The sequence below is a fragment of the Myotis nattereri genome (assembly GCF_964212035.1).
Source record: "Myotis nattereri genome assembly, chromosome: 13".
Taxonomy (NCBI): Eukaryota; Metazoa; Chordata; class Mammalia; order Chiroptera; family Vespertilionidae; genus Myotis; species Myotis nattereri.
The window spans coordinates 15,847,848-15,869,970 of record NC_138088.1 but is presented as its reverse complement, the minus strand read 5'-3'; the positions used below and the strand labels follow the sequence as shown (position 1 = coordinate 15,869,970).

Below are 22,123 nucleotides of genomic sequence, written 5' to 3'. Positions count from 1 at the left end.
GCCTCTGGAGCATGGCCCCGGCTGCACAGCCTTCCAGCCCCACCCCCACGCAGGTCCTCCCCCGAAACCCCGAGAGATTTGCTCAAGATGAGGGAACTTTGGGCTTAATTCTTTCCAGCCTTCTGGGAAACATTGTTCTGGGTCATTGTGGCTACAGCCCAGAGAATAATTTCTCCCATCGGGGCCTGCTGTTGAATTGAAGTGTTATATTCCCATTTCTGAAAGAGCAGGCATACTGAGCAGTTTCTATTTACTGGGAAAAAAACTCTTTTTTTACTTATATATAGCTCTTATGTTTGTGGCAGCCATGGGAATAAACAGGATTCCTCAGTAGGAAAGATGTTCTTGCCCTTTGGAGATTCTCAGAAGTGGGAGAATCTATTTGTGAATTAGGTCACTGAGGTATAGAGGACAGAGTTGGGAGAGCGCCTCTAACCTTTTTCTTTAGCATGTGAGCAAGACTAGTTCATACTCACGTGCTAAAGTATAACTGGTTCACTAGATACCACCCTGGAAAGTGTAATGAGCTGGTCATGACACGTTGATAGTGTAATAATCACAATAATCACCTGTAAGTATCATACCCTGGGCTTTGGGCTATTTTATACACTGTCCTATTTCATCCTCTTAACAGTGCTGTGAGGAAGGTCCTAAAATTGTTTTCACAGATGAGGAGACTACTTACTAAGGCTCAGAGAGGTTAAGTAATTTTCCCAAGGGCATACAGCTAGGTAGTGGTGGGACTGGAATTTGAATCCCGACCATGGACTCCAGAGACACTGCTATGCAGATAATAGGCCTGGTAGCTTAAAGGGAGGGGCAGGAATCAGAGTCTAGCAGGTTCTGGGTGTTGGGTGCCTTTCGTTGGATACCAAACACTCATTCTGCTGCCTCAGTCTCCTGATCTGGAAATGGGTTGTGTAAAGCCCCAGCATAGGACTCCAAACCCAGCGGGCATTCAATTCCTGTTTGGGGAGTCCCCTTTCTTTTCTCCTTCCTCCATAATTTGCTGTGAGCTTCCCCGTGGAGGGCGCCTCCCTGCCCAGCAGTAGGGGGGTGGCCAACATGATTTTCTTACCCGTGGCTGCTCTAAAGTCCCTGGTTCCCTAAGCTCCTGCTGGATTTCAGGATTCCAATCCCTCTCCACTGTGATTTTCATTGGGAGAACTTTAAATGATTTTATAAAAACTGCAAATGTACAAGGTAATTGAGTCTTCTGTTTTATTACCCTGAGCTGCCTGGACCTGGCCTGGCCTCCTCCTCACTCATGGAGCCACCGGAATAAAGTTGGAAGTGTTTGCGCTGGTAATATATAGGACTTAATTAACCTGGCCTTTTATAGCATTTCCAATGGAGGGTTGGATCAAACTTCGAGGCAGTTTGAGAAAAGAGAAGGGGGGTCTGGGGTGGGAGTGTGTGTGTATGTACAACACTCAATGTGTTTTTTCTCCTGTTCTTTTCTCTAGTACTTTAATCAGCATTTAATGACCCAGTTGAAAATCCATCATTCAGACCCAAGCACTGGTAGGAGGGCCGGAGGGGAAGCCCGCTTTCTTCCTCCCTTCCCAAGCCTACAGCAGACCATGGATCGGTCAGTGAGTCCGGCCACACCAGCCACATTCCCAGAAATTTCTAGCAGAGGCTAATCCTGTTCCTCTCAGGTAAGAGACAATGAATGGACATTAGCAAATAGACTCTCCGTGTTGCTAATACCAATCCCTACTCAAATGCAAACCAACTTAAGAAGTCTCCAATGGGTCATGTCCCATTCCTGGTACCCAAGGCTGAGTTAATCTCCTGTCCTGTCTACCCTTCCCCATCTACTTCCGGACATTTCCACTCTTCCTTTCTAGCGTGAAGCCACGCCTGAACTGAGCAGCCTTCTACACCAGCCTAGGAAAAAGTGACTCCACTCAGATCCACCGTCGGTGCAGGGGGACAGGTTTATAACTGCCATGGTACCTTCATGCCTTATAACCGTTATTTTAGGGAGACTTCCAAGCAAGGGCAGGCAGGGTAAGTGCCTCTCACCAGCTGCCTCCTCAAACCATCGCTCCACATACCATGGCTCATAAATCCTACCCCGACGCTACTGCCGAGTGGTTACATCATCCCTAAACCTCATGCAACAATTCGATTTGGAAATAAAAAGGCAGGTGTTAATTGACTCACTCCCTCTGCCCCTTTGTGGTGCTCCTGACCCTCGATAGCTTTTAACCTCACAGTTAATAAAAGTTTGGGGCCCAGCCCCAGCACAGTTCCTCATTCATTCTTTCATAACGTCAGCAAATTCTTACTGAGTGACTGTAATGCACAAGTCATTGGCCAGTTCCTTAGGGGATAGGGTTAGCTGGCCAAAGAGAGCAAGAAGCATGAGAAAAGCTCCCAGAAGATGCTCATAAATTATGCAGATTTGGGTAGCAGGTGCTGTGGGCGCCCAGAGAAGGTCTGGTGCGGCCGGGGTTTCAGAGGGGTCTCCAACTCTTGATTGACCGACCACTCTTTAGTTTGTTTGCTCAGCACCCATCTCTCCTCCAAGAGCACTCAGATTCTCCTTGGGGGAACCCACGCTGTTTCATTAAGTCTGTGTGGTTTCAAATGGGGTTGAATGTCTGGGGTCCACAGGGATCAGCCCAGGACTAGAACTAGCCAATCAGAGCAGGTCAGCGCCCGGCCATGGTGATTAGTTCAGTGATGAGCATGGGACCAGAGCTGGGAGAATGGAAGCTGGTGCTGCCACTCTTACTGGGAACAGGCTCCTGACCCTCTACTGGGAACAAGCTCTTTTCCCCCCACCCTGGGGTTCACCAGAAGTAGGCCTGGAGCGGCTAGCCACCATCTTGCCCGCTCAGGAGATGCTTCCTGAGCCTTACAGTGAAGCCATCCCTTCCTGCAGCCTTAGAATGACTTCATTCCTGCCTGCAGGAGAGCCTTTGGCTTGGCTTCAGGCCACGCTGTCTCAGGCACCACAATACGCACCTGCTGGTTTTTATGTGCGCATGTTACCCCAGGCCCAAGTGACCCTCTGTCTCCTTCCGCTAGTCTGTGCCCAGGAAGAATTTGAAGGAAAGCAGAGCTGAGAGATGGAAAGAAAAAAACTGGATGCAGCCCAGCCTGAGGCTTGAAAACCCCTGAACTTTCACTTAGCAAACAGCTCATGCTTTTCTTCTGTATAAATCGGTTTCCTTAGAATTTCTGTTGCTAATCCAGGCCCTGAGTCCCAAGCGTTTTAGGTACAGGGACCAGTTGAAAGCCATCCTTTCTCTCCCTCAACTCAATGATGGGCCAAGCAGACAGGGGCCTCTTTCCACTTTCCCGCTTGGGATAGAGTCAGGGCAATTAAGGGTCAGGTCCTGGCAAAAGAGGTGCCTAGAGCACATAATTTTAGGGCACTCCTATTAAGGCCTGCACTGGTGTGACTCTGAGAGTGAATGTCTCCTTAAATCTTGCACTTGAGGTTCCTCTCATCTCATCCTAGACCTGTTCAGGTTGCTGAGTGTTCACATCCATGTCTCCAGATCTAGCATGAAGGATTCAGAGGTGACTGCTACTGTCTTTCCTCCCCCAGAGGTGAGCTCGGCTGATTGTCTGGGCCTTAAAGGATAATGTTCCATAAAGGCCTGTTCTGGGGCTTTACCAGGTCAAACCAGAGCAGAATCCAGTGCAACTCATTCCAGCCCAAGTATTCTTCAAAAGGGTAATCAACCGACAACATCCACGTTTGAATACTCAGGCACAGATAGATCAATGGAGAATCTTCAAATTAGGGGGGACTCAGAATCATTTGGGACACCCGATCGATTTACGGTTATTACTTTATTTGTGTTCATCCAGGATTTGACTTACCTTAGGGTGAGATGATATTCTTCCTGAGCACAGACTGGTGGAAGGTAGACTGAGAGCCAGGTACTCAGAGTTGGGGGGACTCCTACCAGGACAATAAACACAAGTGAAAACCAAGAGCTGCTCACTGTGGCTCAGGAGACAGCAGTGACCTGGAGCCGGAGGCTCCCCCTTGACCACAGCAACTGGTTGTGTGTCCCTCCATACAGCTCTTTACTTCTCTGACCTCTGTTACCTCTATTTGGAGGGACAGACTGTGTAGGATGAGCTGTGGAGACAGAAAGATCCGGTTACAATCCCAGCTCTTACTCACTTGGGCGAGACCCACTCAGAGATTTGTTTCCTCATTATTATTCCTCAGTGGGAACCATAAAGGTGCTTTCCTCTCAGGGTCGTTTTAAGATTCAATGAGATAATGAAGTGTTTAGCACAGGGCCTGATATAATGTCGCAATTAATTATTATTGGTGTTAATGTTATTCTATAAAACAAGAGGGCATGTTAGAAGATCAAAAGCACTGCCAAGAATTGAAGTGCCAATTCTAGATCTAGTCCCAGCTCTGTGAGAACAAGCATTGTTTCAGGACATTTAGAAGCCATTGTGAATTCAGCACCTACTATGAGCTCTCTGGGGGAAGAACCCAGTCCTGCCTTTTCAATTTTAAGGGGTCTTTAACACCTCCAGCTCTTAGCAACATCTCCACCAGGATTCTTCTCACACATTGGTTTTCACTTCCCTTCCCTTTTTCTCAATGGCTCCCCCTCCTCCCCCCTGCCCCGCCCCCCCCCCCAACCTGGAAATCTTACAAAAACTGTGAACCCCTCAGATATACCACTCAGGTGATCCTTAAACCATGTACTACCTGACATTGATAATTTCCTTTCAGATGCTTGTCATTTTCCCCAGTTAGATTATCAGTACCTTGAAAGCAGGGACAGGTCTTGAACTTCCTGGTGTCCCTATAAGTCTAGGTACAGAACAGATCCTTAGACATCAGTATCAGGACATTGGGTGACTGGATCCAGCCCTGCCTCAGGCTTGAAAACCTCGGAACTTTCACTTCCGTGAGTTAGTGAACAGTTCATGCTTTTCTTCTGTATAAATCGGTTTCCTTAGAATTTCTGTTGCTTACCCAGGCCCTGAGTCCCAAGCTTTCTGGGTACAGGAACCAGTTGGAAGCCACCCTTTCTCTCCCCCAACTCACTGGTGGGCCAAGGAGACATGGGCCTCTTTCCACTTCTCCCTTTGGGATAGAGGCAGGGCAAGTAAGGGTTAGGCGGGGTACTATGCCTCGGCCTGGGGAGGGCAAAAGAGGGCACTGGGGAATGAAGAAGCCCATACTCATTTTGGGCAACTGGAATAGCTGCCAGAAAGATCTGGGACGCTCCGCTGCCCAAGGCCCATCTCAAGGCTGCCGCCACCCTGGGTAGCCAACGGGCCTCCCCACCAGCCCAGGGCTGCAACTGAACAGTGTTGTTTTTTTAATGAAAACAGCACCACTGCCAAGTCCTAACTCGGCTGGAGAAATAGCCCTGTGCCCCTCGATCCCATTAACATCTCACACCTTAATGCGGCCATATTTTTGGAAAGCCAATATGAGCGGAGTAGCTTATTGGTATGCAGCTCCGGGTGGGGTTGGGGCTTGCGGGAGGAGGGGCACTCTGCAAAGGGGGTGTAATTAAGGCTCGGAATGTTCAATTTATGCCCCCAAAGGAGGGAATTTGGGGGCGTGAGGACAAGAGTGATGGGCTTGTCTGGAAGGTACTGAGCAGGGAAGCTTGACCGTCACTGAGAAGTCCCAACATGGCTCCCACCCGTTGCTACCCCAGCCCCCACCAAGGAGGGCCACCCACTCACCCTTTGGGTCCCTAACTTCGCATTTCCCAAGCAGACCCTATCAGTAGCTCCTCTCAGATAAAATACATCATCATTTGCTCCATTAGAAAATAAATGTATGGCTATATTATGGGATTTGCATTCCATTACCTTGGTTTGCATGCCATAAAACATTTATTACACCCTTGGGCTAAAGTCTTAATAATGACTGGGTGCGAGGCACTAATGTGGTGCTGGCCTGCTCGGGAGCCAGAGATTAATGCCTTTTGATGTCGCCCAGCTAATAGTCGTGCTCACCAATCTGTCCCATCAGAAGACATTAGAGTCAGGCCCTGTGTGGGGGTGGGAGGCCGCTGCTCAGCTTCAGCTGGGAGTCGGGGCTCCCCCTTCCTGTCCCCCTACCTGGTCTCATTCAAAATGGCCAGAAGGAAATCTTAGAGCCCTCCCTCTTCAAATTCCCCATTCCACTTCCAGTGCCATACCCCCTCCTAGCCTTGGGCAGGTCCCCCTTCCTGGGCACAATGAAGCTACACTGAGGGGTTTAAACAGCTGCTTTCCTGCCAGACCACAGCAGCAGCAGCAGTAACATCTGCCAGAGTGCACGAACACACACACACACACACACACACACACACACACCCCTCCCTGCTGCCAGGCCTGCCCCATTCAGTTTCCCATGGCGCCCCCGTAATCTGGCAGAGGAGGGTCTGAGGGTACAGGAGAGGTGGGAGCCCTGAGAATAAGGTGGGACCTAGGACCCAGTGCGAGGTGAATATGGAGGCACCTTTCTAAAGAGGATGGGCAGAGTTCTCTGCAGCCCTTTCACGGACTCTACTGGCCTCATCCCCTCTCCATTCCCAGCACCTGCTGAGATGACAATGGAGACAGAAGTGAAGGGGGAAGCTCTGCACAGGATAAGAGTAAGCACAGAACATAAGTTAGCCTGGCATAGGATAGGGAAACATACTGAGCAAAGGGCATCTTTCTTTGGATAATAATATGGGATACTATTCTACAATTATTAAATATCACATGATCTCATTCATTTGTGGAATATAATGAACAACATAAACTGATAAACAAAAATAGAGCCAGAGGAAAAAAATATCCTATATAATAAAAGCCAAATATGCTAAGTGTCTGGTCAACCAGTCAGCCATTCAACCAATCAAAGCATAATATGCTAATGATATGCTAAGGCTACTCAAATGCTCGCTATGATGTGCACTGTCCACCAGGGGGCAGAGAGTTGACCAGTCACTATGATGTGCACTAACCACCAGGGGGCAGACTCTCTGACCGGTAGGTTAGCTTGCTGCTGGGTTCTGGCCTATCGGGTCTAAGCAAGACGGGCTGGACACGACCTGGAGCCCTACTACAAGTCCCTCCCCAGCTGGCCAACCTCCTTGCCCCGATCGTGCATTGGTGGGGTCCCTTGGCCTGGCCTGTGTCCTCTCGCAATCTGGGACCTATCAGGGGATGTTGGAGAGCCAGTTTCAGACCGATCCCACAGTCCAGGCAGAGGGACCACACTGGTGCACGAATTTGTGCACTGGGCCTCTAGTTTTAGAATATAATAGAAGTAATCCTGTTATTTGCAGATTTTTAATATTTCCTACAACTTTTGTGATATTATACTGTTTTGGTAATATTATATTTAAAATCTTTTAAAAAATATTGATGTTTATTGTATGTAATATTATTATATTTAAAATCATTTTTCTTGAAATATTAATGCTTATTAAATGTAAATGGATAATTATTTTATATCTACAATCTGGTAATAGATTTTTTTATATATATTGTAAAAAAATAAGATAAAATAGTTTAAAAAATAAGTAAAAATGAGGCCAAATAGTAATAGTGTGAATTTAATTAAACCAGAGACAAATTAGTGAAATTCCTTCTCGCTGGAACCTCCTGGCAAGGCGGGCCGCCCAGCACCATGTGCTTCTATAGGAATGGCAGCAAGGCTGGTCACTCGAACACAGGCCTTTGGACTCCCAGGCCAGTGCTCTCTCCAAAGCTCGTGACCGCTCTTCTCCCTCTCTGGTGGGAAGTGGTGGCACCAACCACCTCCCGACAGAGTGGATTCAGGGCTTCTTTCATTTCTGCTCTCACCTGGGAAACCACATTGCCATCCTTCCTGGCCCCAGGATAGCACCAGCTTTCACTCTTTGCCCCAATACTGTGTGCCCCACCTCACAGAAGCAACCTGATGAGCCACCACTGCTTCAAGTCAGTCTCCTTTCCCAAAGCCACGTGGTTCCCAGCAGCCCACTGGGAATCCGTGCCCCTCCTAGGTTAGCCATACCCGCAACCTAACCTCAAGCTGCTTGGATCTCCAATGTGGGACTCTGTGCACTGTAACGTGCGCTGTAACGTGTATCCAGGGCCCTACGGGCAGTAAGTCCTGGTCCTTGCCCTGCGGAGATTCTGATGCAGAGGGAGAAAACCACGCTACAGTGGTGTTATGGGTCTACAAGAAGTTTCAGGTAAGACAGAGCCCACGGCTTCTGCCCACGCACATCCGGAAAGGCTGGTAAATAAGGTGGCACCTACGGACAGAGATGGGGGCAGGGGTGGGATGCGTGATGGGGTTTGGCCAAGAAGGGGAATGGTGAGCGCAGAAGGAGGTGAGGCTAGGAGAATGGGAAGGGGGTGGGGGAGCGATTACCAAGGAAAACTGGGATCAGGCTGAGAAGCACTGTTGTGGGGGCTGAATGAGCGCAGTGGCAGAGAGAGACAGGGCTTTGCACTGCAGTGCTGGGAGGGCTCCCTGGCTGAGGCCAGAAGCAGGGAGCCCAGGTGGACGCCTCTGCTGGACCAGGAATGAGGCCATAGGACTGGGCTGGGGCAGGAGTGGGAAGGGAGAGATGAAGGAGGAAGCAATAAAGAGAAGACAAAAAGAGGCCGAGCACTGCACACTGGAAGGAGAGGCTGGAGCCACCTTAGCCGTGGGGAGAGGTTCTCGGCAGGGCTGTGCGGCCAAGGGCGCCTTTGGACATGTGTGGGGGCATTTTGCCGTCACAGTGCTGGCATTCCGTGTATGTGCGTGTGTGGGGAGGACCTAGGCGTGCTCTCTGGGCACTGTAATGTGTCTGCAGGCCAGTCCCAGGCCATGAAGAATTCTCCCACTCTCAACATTCTCAGCAAGTTGCTGTGTTCTCCACAACCCTAGGGGGCACCATTCACTTACACGATGAACTAACCGGGGGCACAGTCACAGCCTGCACAGCCATCAGAGAGGCCCCAGGCTTGACAGTGGTCCCGGTGGACAAGCCTGTTGACAATGAGCCGGTCTAAACTAGCTCAGTCTTACATATTACCACAGAGTGTTTTTGCATGGCTTTAATGGACACGGAATTTTCTAGGGATGCACCTCCTGTGATGACGGAGGGGGGACTTTGCTGTGCTTGGTACAGAACCTTGCCAAGAATTGTTCACCATTTCAGGAACTGCTGTCCGTGTGGGCACGTCACTCCTGGCCCCGTAAGTCACCAGCACCCCCCCCCCGCCCCCGCCCCCCCCTTCCCCCCCCACACACACTGAGGCAGGAGGCACCGACGGCTGTCCCAACCTGTGGTTTTATATTTAGGTGTAAGTATTCAATGTGTTCATTGCTGCTGAGTATTTACGTATGGAAATACGTATTATTTTATGGTAACTTACTTTCCTTTGATTTCTCCTTTATATTACAGTTTGGTCAATATATTGATTTTTTAAAAATTATGTGGCTAGGTTGGTTACATTATCTCTGCTTTCCATCCTGGGATAGCAAATGGGGTGTGACAAACCTGGTAATAAAAGGAGGCTGGGGTCTGATGGGCCGAGGGCTACGCTCCAGAGAATTCCAGCTTCAACAACTTCGCTGGGAAGCCTCGTCTGGCCACTCCGTGCCACAGCCCCACCTGAAGCCGGCTGTTCTTCCCCGTTAAATGAAGCCCTTTGGGGTCACAGTGTCCCAATAAATATGCAAGCTCCCCAAAGGCAGACTTGAAGTGGTCGCCGTGTATGGCCCTGACCAGGCCCTGTGGGGACACATGAGAGAAGGGCATCCACAGAAAAGCAATGCAAAGTCTGGAGTCCCGCCCCCCCCCCCCCCCCCATCACACAGCTAGAGAGCTGGGCGAATGAAGAGAACCCAGACTCTAGAATAGAATGTTCCAAACAGTCTCATCTAAGTGAAAATTGATTAGGAAAAAACAACGGGAAATCACTAAAAAAAACAACAACAAGGCCCCCACATTCTGGGACTGTTGGAAAACAAGCTATTGGACGTCCAAAGCCAGGCATGTTGAGGACTGGAGCAAAAACCTGATGTGGTGAGATGGTTGTTTCCAAGTGACGTCTGCAGGGGAAGAGGCATCCTTCGTAAGTGGAAAGGCTGGCCACCCAGAGGCAGGGTTTCATAAGTTAGTGGGTGACAGCGCCAGGCAGGGTGAGCAAGGGGGACATAGCTCCTCCGGAGGTGGGTGCTGCACTAGTGACGACTGGAGGAGGACCCCACCTTCCGGATGAGGGTCCCTGTGTCTTAACCCGAGGCGGACAATGGGCTTGGGCCCTGGAAGGAAACCAGAAATGCTGGGGTCTCCAGTTATTTCTAGGGGTCCCCCAGATGGATGCAATAATCCAATTATGCTTTTTCAGGACAGAAAAAAGAGAAGTGGTTAGGTCAGACACATGCTGCATTTGGGAAAGAGGGATTTTTAGTGTGTGTGTGTGTGTGTGTGTGTGTGTGTGTGTGTTTCAGTTTAGGGGAAGCACGAAACAAAACTCAGTGTGGATAGAGTGGGTGTCAGAATTCCTAAGGTAGGTGACTTTATCACTGGGGTCCAGACTCAGGAGACCAAGTTCCTATTCTAGCCCCACCACTGAGTAGCTGGTGGTTTTAGGCAAGTTACTTAACCTCTCTGTGCTTCAGCTCCCCGCAAATGGGGATAATAATATGGCTTCACTGGGTTGTAAAAATGAAAAGAATTATAGTATATGAAAAGGCTTACAATAGGGTATGGCACATGGCAAGTGCTCAATCCCTGTGTGCTGGAGCTGTTATTACTCCTCAGAAAGGGCCAAGCTTACCAGCTCCCACTCCCTCCCGACTGGTTAACCAAGGAAGGATGGATTGGGAACAGGAGGGAGGATGGGGTGGCCATGGTGGTGGTGGTGGTGGTGGTGGCATATATGCCCCCTAACCTCCCCAGAGAAGCCAAGGTGTGGAGGTCAAGTGCCCTGATCCCGGTTCTAAGTCACTGTTTAGAGTCGTAAGGGCACAGGAAGTGGAGATTAGCTCTTTGGCCCCAAGGAATGAGCTGGGTGGGGGACAAGGTGTGACGGTGTCGCTGTGCAATCTGTCCTCCCTGAGACATGTTGGTTAGAGAACCTGGTGCTCAGGAGGGATACTCTCTGGTTTTCTCTCTTGTGCATCTGCCATTGCTCGATAGCAATCCTACTGACAAGACTTCTGAATCCAAACCGGGATGCAGGAGAAAAGACGCCAAGATCAAAGTGAGAGAGGTTTGCACAGGCAAGTGTCCACACCGGCTGGAGGGAAAGGAACTCAGCTCACAGTGACCTGGTCTGAGAGCGCCGGGGTTCTTGGGTGAGGCCAGGTGGGGGAGCCTGCTGCCGAGAGGCGGGCCACCTGACTTCCCAGCTCTCCTCTACCAGGCTCACCCCTGGACGCATCACCCCACTTACCCTCCCTGCCTGTTTCTCCCCCTGTACACGCCTTAGAGCAGTGGTTCTCAACCTTGGCTGCACATTAGAATCACCTGGGAATCTTTTTAAAATCCTGATTTCTGGGCCTCATCTTCCAGAAATTCTGTTTCTTTGTTACTAATGTTGTGGCCCCACCCCATAACAAAGAAACAGAATTTCCAGAGGATGAGGCCCAGAAATCAGGATTTTAAAAAGATTCCCAGGGGATTCTAATGTGCAGCCAAGGTTGAGAACCACTGCCTTAGCGGGACACCCAAGGGGAATCGTGGGCATTGTAAGACGTTAGGACAGGCAGGGGTCCTTGAGGTTACAGCGACACTGTCAGTGCCCACCCCACCCCCTTGCCCTTATCACGTCATGGCTCGAAGCCTTTTCCAGCTGCCAGGATTTGCAGCTTTTTTTTTTGCCTGAGAGCTTTCTCCAACCACTGGTGCATCTCAGAAGCAGTCCTCCAACAGGGACCTATAGGGTCATGGTATAGCTATCCTTGCTGCTTCATCCCGTGATCCCGTGCATGGGACGGCTCTGAGATGTACATTCTAGGTTGTCTCCCAGAGTTCCCCCAATGGGAGTGAGCTCCAGGTACCCACAGGGCTAATGCGTTTAATAACATACCCTTATCCGTTTCCTGATTCACTTCCCCACTCCTGGGGTCACCTCCCTAATAAACCACCTGCCCCAACCCTCCTCTCAGGGTCTGCGTCTCCCACACTAACACAGGTTGTCTGGCTGAGCCACTTTGTACGGCTGAAGCGAGATAATGGCTGGAACACGCTTGTCCACAGGTACGGGGTGTAAGAAGTGCTCACCTAGCAGAGCCTCTACACAGCCCAGCAGGAATCGGAACATTTGCATCATTAGGAAGAAGTCCCCTCCGCCCACTCCGGGGAAATCTTGTTGTAGGTGGAAGCCGGGTGATGAGACCTCCCTCTGGCTTCTCTCTCACCAGCCGTCTGTTCCTAATAACCCCGCCCAAGCACCCGAGCCTCTCTGACTTGATATTGCAGGGCGCTGTCACTTGAAATTAATTGCAACTAATTAAAAATGATCCGGTTGGGACAATTGCACAATGGCGCCCCGGAGACCGCTTCATTCCCTGAGGTTTGGTGGCGTTTGCGGCTGCTGCAGCCCTGGTCGGCTGGACGGGGCCATACATCATCGTGTCATTTTACATTGTTATTTCTCTGAAAGCAGCAATTTAAAAGAGTCTCAGATGAACCTTGAGCAACTTTGCACTAAAAAGAAAAATGTTACTGTCCAAGATCTGTAAAATATAACACATAGGCTCAAAGAAGCCACTTGACATGAAAAGCGGCCTTAAGTTTGCGCCGCGATTTGCATATAATACAGGATGCTGTAGCGAAAGGACCCACAAAGCTCGCGCAGCGGCTGCCGAGCATCGATCCTCAGCCCCTTTGTTCAAACTGGGGCACCTACGGCTCCTGGTTATTATTTTATCACAGCCATTCCTCATGTAGGTGACAGGACAGCATCTAAGGGGTGGGCAAACTTTTTGACTCGAGGGCCACAACGGGTTCTTAAACTGGACCGGAGGGCCGGAACAAAAGCATGGACGGAGTGTTTGTGTGAACTAATATAAATTCAAAGTAAACATCATTACATAAAAGGGTACGGTCATTTTTTTCAATAGTTTTATTCATTTCAAACGGGCCGTAGTTTGCCCACCCCTCAGATTCTAGGGCTGCCACCCCTGCCTCTTAGTGGAAGATCCAGGGTCCTGCCTGACTCGGAGGCTGAAAGCATTGCCAGGTCCCCAGTTGGCCTTGCCAGTTTCCAAGCTAATCCCAGGAGTGGCGTCCTATTAGGACAAGAGGCCCTTTACAGACTTAGCAAAGGCCCAATAAGCCTAGAGTTGAGGCAGTGAACCCTGCTGAGCAGCCTAGCAGCCCCCACACCTCATTTCAAGGGAGCCAGACATTTCTAATGAATTTTGGTTCTATGTCCTTGGGCTACAGATCTCTCCAATCAGGCCACCTGCTGCCCCATCTTGCTGCTGTGGTCTCCACAGCACCCTCTGACCCTCTCCACATCAACAGAGCAGGGGAGCAGCAGGCATTAGACCAGAAAGGGGTATGTCAGAAAAGCGTCTTCCAAAAATAGTTTTCTAGTGTTCAGGCTCATGCAGCAATTAAAAAAAAAAAAAGAGAGAGAGAGAGAGAGAGGTAACCTTCAAGGGTAGCAACAAAAATAAGAAACCTCAGCAAAACAGAAAAAGGAAAAGTTCAAAAATTAAAAATCAAGATCTTCAAAAAGAAAGGTCCAGGAGTTATATAAAAGACTATACAGATAAGACGAAAGGAAAAAAAATAGCAAGCAGATATGCACACAAAGGTTTATGAGATTACTGAAATTTGGCTCTGGGCTTCCAGGCAGTTGAAGCAAAAAGGAAAATAAAAAATATGGTTACGTACACATTGTCCTTAAAGGAAAAGCAGGTCAACTCTTCAGAAGAAACAAGACTTTCTTTGCACGGACCTCCTGTGGGCCATGCAGTGGTTGACATCCTCATGGTTAGGGGTGAGGCTTGTGAAGACACCTGTTGGGAGACCTAGGAAAGGTGGGTTAAATACTATGCAGTTCATGGATGGGATAAGACCTAGATACTAGAAGGATGAAGGGACTGAGCCCAACCTCATTTCCAAATGATTCTCTCTGCAAAGTGTTTCTCTCAGCTCTGCTTTTATGTTAGAGAATGGGCAGCAGACAGTTTGAGGCTCTTGTTTCTGACAAAGACCTGAAATGCAGGTGTTGTGTGTGGCTGAGAACTGGATTGAGACACATAGGTTACAGGACATCTGTACAGTGGAATACCATGCAGTCATCAACAGGAACAAGGGAGATGGAACATGCTCTGAGGAAAAGTTGTGTAAGACATTAATAGGTGAAGAAAGCAAGCTGCAGACCAGTAGGTATTGTAATGTCCTGCTTGGATAAAAAATGAAATAATAAAACAAAACATGGTTATAGAAATTTTCTGGAGGGATACATAAGAAATTGGTGAGCCCTGGCCAGGTAGCTCAGTTGGTTAGAGCACTGTCGGATAGGCCAGGGTTGTGGGTTCGATCCCTGATTGGGGCATGTACAGAAGGCAACCCATCGATGTTTCTCTCTTTTTCTCTCTCTTAAAAAAATCAGTAAAAACATATTCTCGATGAGGATTAAAAAAAAAATCAACCAATGAATGCTTAAATGAGTGGAACAACAAATTTATGTTTCTCTTTTAAAAAAGAAAGACATTGGTGACAATGTTGAACATTGGGAGACAGAATTTTATAGTTTACATAAGCCCTCCTTGCAATAATTTGGTATTATTTTTAGATTTTAAAAATCACTTATTCAAAAAAATAATCAAGAAAACAATGCTGTTTTGTTACAAAGAATGAAGCTGATCAGTATTACTGAAGAAGTATGATGTGAAGAGAAAATCTGTATAAATATAGATCTAGTGTCTAAGGTGGTTATCTTGGGGTATGTGTGTAAGATTATAGCAGAGTAACTTTCTATATTAATCATTTTTTATAACATTTTTGCAATAAGTAGATATTACTTTCATAATAATAATAATTTTTACAACAACATGTTAAGTCAATCTGGGGACTGTCAGGTTGACTGCCTTTTATGAAAATTAAGAAGCCTAATCAAGACTTAATCCAAACGAATGGCCTCCTCCCTCTGCAGGGCAGCGGGCCAGAAGAGAATCTGCAAGCAAGACAAGAATTGTTCTTAAGGAACAATCCGGCTGTCTATTCTGGCTCATGAATGAATGAATGATCTTGGCATTAACATCCTGGCCTCACAGAGCACCGATGCTCATCAGGGGACGTCTTGTAGCACAATCCAGAGGCCTGTGTGCTTTAGAAGAGAGCATATTTTAAAATTGCTGTTGTTTTACAGTAACATATTTGAAGTGTTTATTAATTTTTAACAATTCTGGATATTTCCTTCTCTTTTTCTCACCCCAAGCCCCTACCCTTTCAAGCGAGCTGTTCTGTGCTGCATGCTTTGGGGAAGAGATGGGACGGCAGAAAGAGAAACAGTGGGCTCGTCCTGGCTTTTACTTTCAAAAGCCCAGGGAAGAGGACCTAGGGAAAGAAAAACCAGCGATCAGAGAGAACATGTCACTCCCAAGACAAGAAAATGGGGGTGCGGGAGGATCAGAGGTGGTGCTGAGAAGGTCGGGGCGGCCCTGGTGGAGCAGAGGCGCCCAGGGAACTCAGAGCTTCCACTTCAAGGACCTGAATCGCTCTGTGTATTTTTATTAAGTGAATGAATGGACATATTTATATGCTTTATAGGCAGGGGAGACTGAACAGAGCAAATTTATTAGTGACACCAATGGCAAAAGGATGACAGCCCATGGGAAAGGAGGGACAAAAGGCCCCAAGCGTGGCCAGAATCCGTAACATTCCCTGCGAGGCCAAGGAAGTCCCTAGGCTGTCCCCTGCCACCCAGCCAGGGAGCTCCTTGAGGGCAGGAGCTGTCTGCCTAGGGTTAGCTGAGTGCCCAGCTTAGTCCCCGCATGTGGCTGGTACTCAGTTGGTGTTTTCTGAATGTGCAGTGCACCAAGGTGCAGAGAGAAGAGGGGAAGTGGCTACACCTTCGGGCACAGGCATCTGACATATTCATCGGCCTCTTGTCTCAGCCCTTGGCATTGGTCAGTGTTTCCTAAAGTGTGTCCCGTAGAACCCCAGCACTAACAGCTATTAAGTGGAAAACAATTTCTGTGGTTCTGTGGTCAAATGAGTTTGGGAAATGCTGGGTTAAATAAAGTTAAACAAGTTTCCCGAATTCAGAACTCTTAAGAGCCTTTCATTTGTGAATATAAATTATAACTCCAAGAGAGGTCATCTGTTTTGAAAACGTTTCCAGACGTTTTCATGAAGCCCATTTTTCAAGGAGAACAAGGGTTGCACAGAGTACTCTTTGGGAAACACGGGCATAACCCCGCACCTATCAGAAATGGAAGGGCTTTTGGAGAAAATCTAGGGCCATACTCCCTCTTCGTGGAGGAGGCATGAGAGGGGAAGACCAGAGAGGGAAAGGGATGGACTGCAGAAAACACAGCATATCAGTGTTGGGGCTTGAGCTAGAATCCAGCCATATCTGGCTTCTGGACACTTGCTGCTTTCAGTCTTGACCTGTGGGGGTCTGAACCCTGGTTTGTCAGGCCTACTTTGCTCACTGGCACTCTCAGAGTCGTAGAAACTTAGAACAGGAAAATCCTTCCCTGGGGGGGTGGCCCGAGGGACAGGCTGGCCACTTGACATGCGCAGCCGGGTTGCTATGTTGAACTTGAGAAAGGCTAGGGCGTCCTCAAGAGTAGACATGTATCCAAATGGAATCCTCACAGGTCCTGTAGGCTGCCACCTCTGAAGTCCACATCATCTCCACAGACATGACCCGCCTGGAAGAAAAGGGAACTAAGTCAGCCACTCCACACAGATAAATTGGAACAATTTTGTAAAAAAAAATTTAAAAATTTCTTAATTTTGTAAAATAAAGTTGACCCAAAAAACAGAAAAGAACAACAACAACAAAAAGAACAGGAAAGCCCTCAGAAGTGTGGATCCCACTCCTGACCTTACTTCCTGTTTCTGGCCCCAGCTTCCTGCCATGACCCAACTCTGGGCTTGTAACCTCTCACCTGCACCTCTGCCCTGCCCCCTCTGCCCTTCCCTGGCATAGGTGTTCCTGTCCCCAAACCCTGGTTTTCAAAGTGTGGTGTGGGGACCAACAATAGCAGTGCCACCTGAGTATTCGCTAGATTTGCAAATTGTCTGGCCTCACCTCAGACCTCCTGAATAAGAAACTCGGGCGAGGGGAGAGGGGGGTCAGGATTCATGATTTAACAGCCACCAGGAGCTTTTGGCTCCCGCTATTTATGAACCACTGCCTGAAACCTTACCAACTCTGACAAGCCCCCCCCCCCTCCCCCAGGGAAAGGCCTTTCCTTGGCCTTCCAGGTCCCCAGGGAGCAGAGCAGGCAACCTCAGTCAAAATCCTGGAAAAGCCCTGACACAAAACCTTTAGAGACTCTTATCGCTCAGTGGGTTCCAACCACTTGAACTTGGTGCCACCTAAACCCTGAAGTTAATTTCCCCTGCACCGTTTCATTAGGCGGTCTAATCGATGGATGCAATTTTACAAAACAGACCTGGGCTGGGCAGTTTCTCAGGCTCCTGTTGTACCTGTCGAACCCCACTTCTGAAATAAATCACTGCCAGAGGAGGGCTCGACGAGCACACTTTGGGGAATCTGCAAGTGTCTGAGTCTTGCCTTAGTCCACTTAAACTGAGGTGGGGGCTCTTCAGGACATCAAGAGAAATGCTTCGAGTTGAATAGCTTGATTCTGGTACTTTTTCCTCCAAAATCCATCTGCTTTGTGGGTTCTATCCAGATTGACATGGGCACGATTTAGTGGTAACCTCATGGGTGCTGCACTGAATAATTGCTGGGACCTATGCAATGCAAGGTCTGCCTGGCCCGAAGCGGTGGTCCTTGGAGCCCCATGCACTTCATTCATAAGAAGGGTAACACCACTCCCTTTTCCAGCCCTCCACCACTGCCGGCTCTGATCGATAGATGCAAGTGTGCCCCTCCAGTGTGCCCAGTGAAAGGCTGGCTGGGGTAAGGGGGGTTGCTGTCTCTTGTCACTGAGCAAGGCAGCCCTGAGAGTCTCCATGTGATATCTGCTGTCATAGTCCTGGCTCCCACTGCTTATTTTTATTTTTATTTTTAAAGGTATTTTTATTGATTTCAGAAAGGAAGGGAGAGGGAGAGAGAGAGAGAGAGAGAGAGAGCGAGAGAGAGAAACATCAATGATGAGACAGAATTATGGATCGGCTGCCTCCTGCACACCCCACACTGGGGATCGAGCCCGCAACCCAGGCATGTGCCCTGACCGGGAATCAAACTGTGACCTCCTGGTTCATAGGCCGATGCTCAACCACTGAGCCACGCTGTCTGGGCTCCCACTGCTTCTGTGTTCCTGGGTGAGGGTGTAGATAATTTGGGCACCCACCTACTCACTCTCTCACCCACCTACTCACTCACTCACTCACCCACCTACTCACTCACTCACTCACCCACCTACTCATTCACTCACCCACCTACTCACTCATTCACCCACACACTCACTCAGCAAGGGTGGCAGTGCCGGCTGCTATGGCAGCTCTCCATCCATCCTCGTCATTCAGAGGCCTCAGAAAGTATGCCTGTCAATATAATGCACGGCCTGTTGAGGGGAAGTGACAGTTTGAATAGTGGACACTTTTCCAGGAGCATTCATCCTAGGTCAGCCTCATGATAAATAAATACATTTGGCGTTTGAAGTCAGCAGGCAGGATACAATGACCAAAATGCAAGCACAGATGCACATACCATAAGGCTGAGTTGATGGGGTGGAGGTGGGTGCGAGGGAGAGGGGGAGAGGAAAGGCTCAGTTAGCAGATTTGGGGGAGAATTTATTCCCCTTCTCCCTGGCACCTCTAGGGAAAACAGAAAGCAAAAGATGCTGCAATTTCCTTTCATCCCTGAACCACAAGAAGGTTCCTTCTTCCTGTCACCCCCTGTGCTCCTCACCTGCCCCCCCCCCCCCGCAAATACCCCAGTCCCAATCTTAATTACCCCTAACAGTGTCCTAAACAAAGTATTTATAAGGCTTGCTGCGTTTGTCTTCCCATTCCTATTAATAAAGTCTGGGAATGTAGGGAAGAAATATGGGTGGGTGACAGGATTTTTAATGGTGCCTCACCTTAAATGCATTTTAAAATATGTAAATCAATAAAAAAATTATTTGTAATAGCAGCCTAAGAGTGCTGGTTAGCCTGGCACGGAGTGAAATGCATGCTACAAGCCCTATTACCATACATCCTGGGAGCTGTAGTTAGGATTAATCTGTCAAAGGGGATGGTTTAGTGTTGATGAATATGACATGTGACCATTAACGATGTTGATTTTATCTCCCGAGATTAGCATGATTTACTTCGGATGGATAATAATGTCATTTGCTTGATGCAGTAGATCTGTTTACGAGCTGATTAAATTGTAAGGCCTTGCCTCATTTCATGCTATTTGGTTTACAGCTTCATTACCACAATCACAAAAGCTGGGGAAATGTCCCACATTCCACGTCACAATAAATCACTGCTTCACGTTGCTGGGATGGATTTTAGCAGCTCTGCCCAGCAAGGACCAGTCTTGGCTCCCCACTAATCTGTGATCCAGAATACATTAGGGGGATCTTCGGGAACACTGCAACGAGAGGGGGCAGGAATCCTCTCGGATCTATTAATTGAGATTAAGGAAGTCCTTGCGTAATTAGCTGTAACAAATTACCTTATTATTTAGACAGTGAAGTCACTGTTTTTGTTGCAGGGACGATTACCATAAATACACAGGAAAGTGACACTCAAGGAGCCAGAGGGAAGCTTGGAAGCAAATTTTATTTTCGCCCCATTATCTTGTGCTCTGGGACGGGGGCAATCTGAACGCAGTGCAGGTAGGAGGCTGTGCAGTAAGGTCCTCAATCCTGCCATGATCCTTCAAAGGGGAGTGGCAGGGAGTGGGCACCACACACCACGACACAGCACTGGCCACGCAGTGCCTCTAGGTGGGGTGTGGCTGAAGTGAAGGGAAGAGAGAAGAGCTCCTGGGTCAGAAGAGAGGTATGTAAACCACAGACCTGTGCCAACTCTATGCCCAGGCTGAGCTGGCAGTGTGATTCTCTTCTCTGTGCATGGGGGAGAGGGGCACAGATGAGGTGGAAAAGACAGGCCTCCCTACCCCTCAAAAATCAGGGGAGACAGAAAACACAGGCCCGAAATGACTATGTTTCTAAGAACACCTAAGAGGGTTTGAATTTTTGCCACCTGCCAGGTCCTGTTCTCACCACTGACACAACCCTGTGAGGTTGGCATCGTTATCCTCATCCCCTGTTGGAGATGAGGAAACGGAGACTCAGGGGGAGGTTCAGTGATGTGCCCAGGTCACAGAACCGGCCAGTGACAGCGCTGAGATTTGAAGCCAGGCAATGGGCCCCAGATCTTAGCACAGCACCTATATGCTGAGCTTTCCATTTGGCTCAAAGGTAAAGCCATGTCAGTAAAGGCACAAGGAGGGAGAATTTCCAAGACCTTTGGTTCTTACTCCTGAATGGAAGCCTGTGACCCTGCCTGGGCCTTGTCTGCAAAGAACTTAGGGTCAACAGTCATCAGGAGCTTCGGAGGCCAGGTTTTGAATGGGAACTTTAGTAAGATTTTGCGATGAGCTGAACAAGGGAAGATACAAGACTCTGTTTCCTCAAGGCCAGGCCTGTGGAAATAGAAAGCAATGATTTTAAAGGATAAAGGTGGCCTTTCTCTGCTTCTCAGCTCAGCGTCTCCCTAGGACATCAATGGGGACAGGGGAGAAATTGTTGCCCTCTGAGAGTTCTGCAGGTGAGGCAACTCCAAAATTCCAAGGCTCAGTGCAACTTCACCTTTGAACTTGAGATGTGGCCTGTAAGTCTCTGCATCCCTTACTCAGAGCTCATCACTGTGTCCTTATAGCAGGGACCACTAGTGGCCCCCAATCTCCATTTCCTGTTTCTCCTGGACTGGAACCCTGATTTGTAACTGATTTTAATAAAATGAAGACTGCCGAAACCGGTTTGGCTCAGTGGATAGAGCGTCGGCCTGCAGACTGAAAGGTCCCAGGTTCGATTCCGGTCAAGGGCATGTACCTGGGTTGCGGGCACATCCCCATAGATGTGCAGGAGGCAGCTGATCGATGTTTCTCTCTCATCGATGTTTCTAACTCTCTATCTCTCTCCCTTCCTCTCTGTAAAAAATCAATAAAATATATTAAAAAAATAAAATAAAAAATAAAATGAAGACTACATTTCCCAGCCTCTCTTGATGCTATGTGGGTCATGTAATTAATACGGTAGCCATTTATTGAGCGCCTGCTCTGAGCCAGGTGCTGTGCTCAGCCTTGGTTGGGAATAAAGATATTTAAGGTGCAAACCCTGTCCTTAGCCAGCCAGGCTGTTGGTCTGTCCATCAATCTTTGATTTGGAAATTTGTTTGGTACTTAATTGATCTATCTGTCAATAAGTATGCCAGCTATATGATCAACGGCCAGACCCTTGCATTGGCAGGCATTGGTAATAGTATTGAAATCTCAGGGTGGTAGGTGGGGGTCCCTTGCCCATAGTCCCAGCATTTGTAGAATTTGATGTCAGGGGGAGCGCTGTTTAGCCAGAAGCCAGGCTCATGGCTGGCAAGCACAGCGGTGGTGGAGGGAGCCTCTCCTGCCTCCACAGCAGTCGGACATCCCCCGAGGGCTCCTGGACTGCAAGAGGGCCCCCTCCCCACCCAAGTGCATGAATTTCATGCACCGGGCCTCTAGTGGTATTATAAAAAACATGAGATAACAAGTGTTAGCGAGGATGTAGAAAAAAGAGAATCCTTATACACTCTTTCTGGGAATGTAAATTGGTGTAGTCATTATGGAAATCAGCATGGAAGTTCCTAAAAAAATTAAAAATAGACCTACCATATGATTCAGCAATCCTACTTCTGGCTATATTTCCAAAGGAAATAAAATCAGTATCTCTAAAAGATATCTGCACTCCCATGTTTATTGCAGCATTATTCACAATGGCCAAAATATGGAATCAACCCACATGTTCATGGATGGATGAATGGCTAAAGAAAATGTG

At 48.4% G+C, this 22,123-nt stretch overlaps 1 long non-coding RNA gene across 1 annotated transcript in view; it reads left to right on the top strand.

Annotated features, from left to right (window-relative positions):
• The window catches only part of LOC308529251, a 76,168-nt gene extending 73,912 nt beyond the window's left edge, over positions 1-2,256 (top strand). The window contains exons 3-5 of the long non-coding RNA XR_013996755.1: positions 1,235-1,305; positions 1,467-1,661; positions 1,854-2,256. This is a non-coding gene — a long non-coding RNA (uncharacterized lncRNA). The remainder of the gene's footprint in view (positions 1-1,234; positions 1,306-1,466; positions 1,662-1,853) is intronic.
• Positions 2,257-22,123: the final 19,867 nt, after the last annotated feature.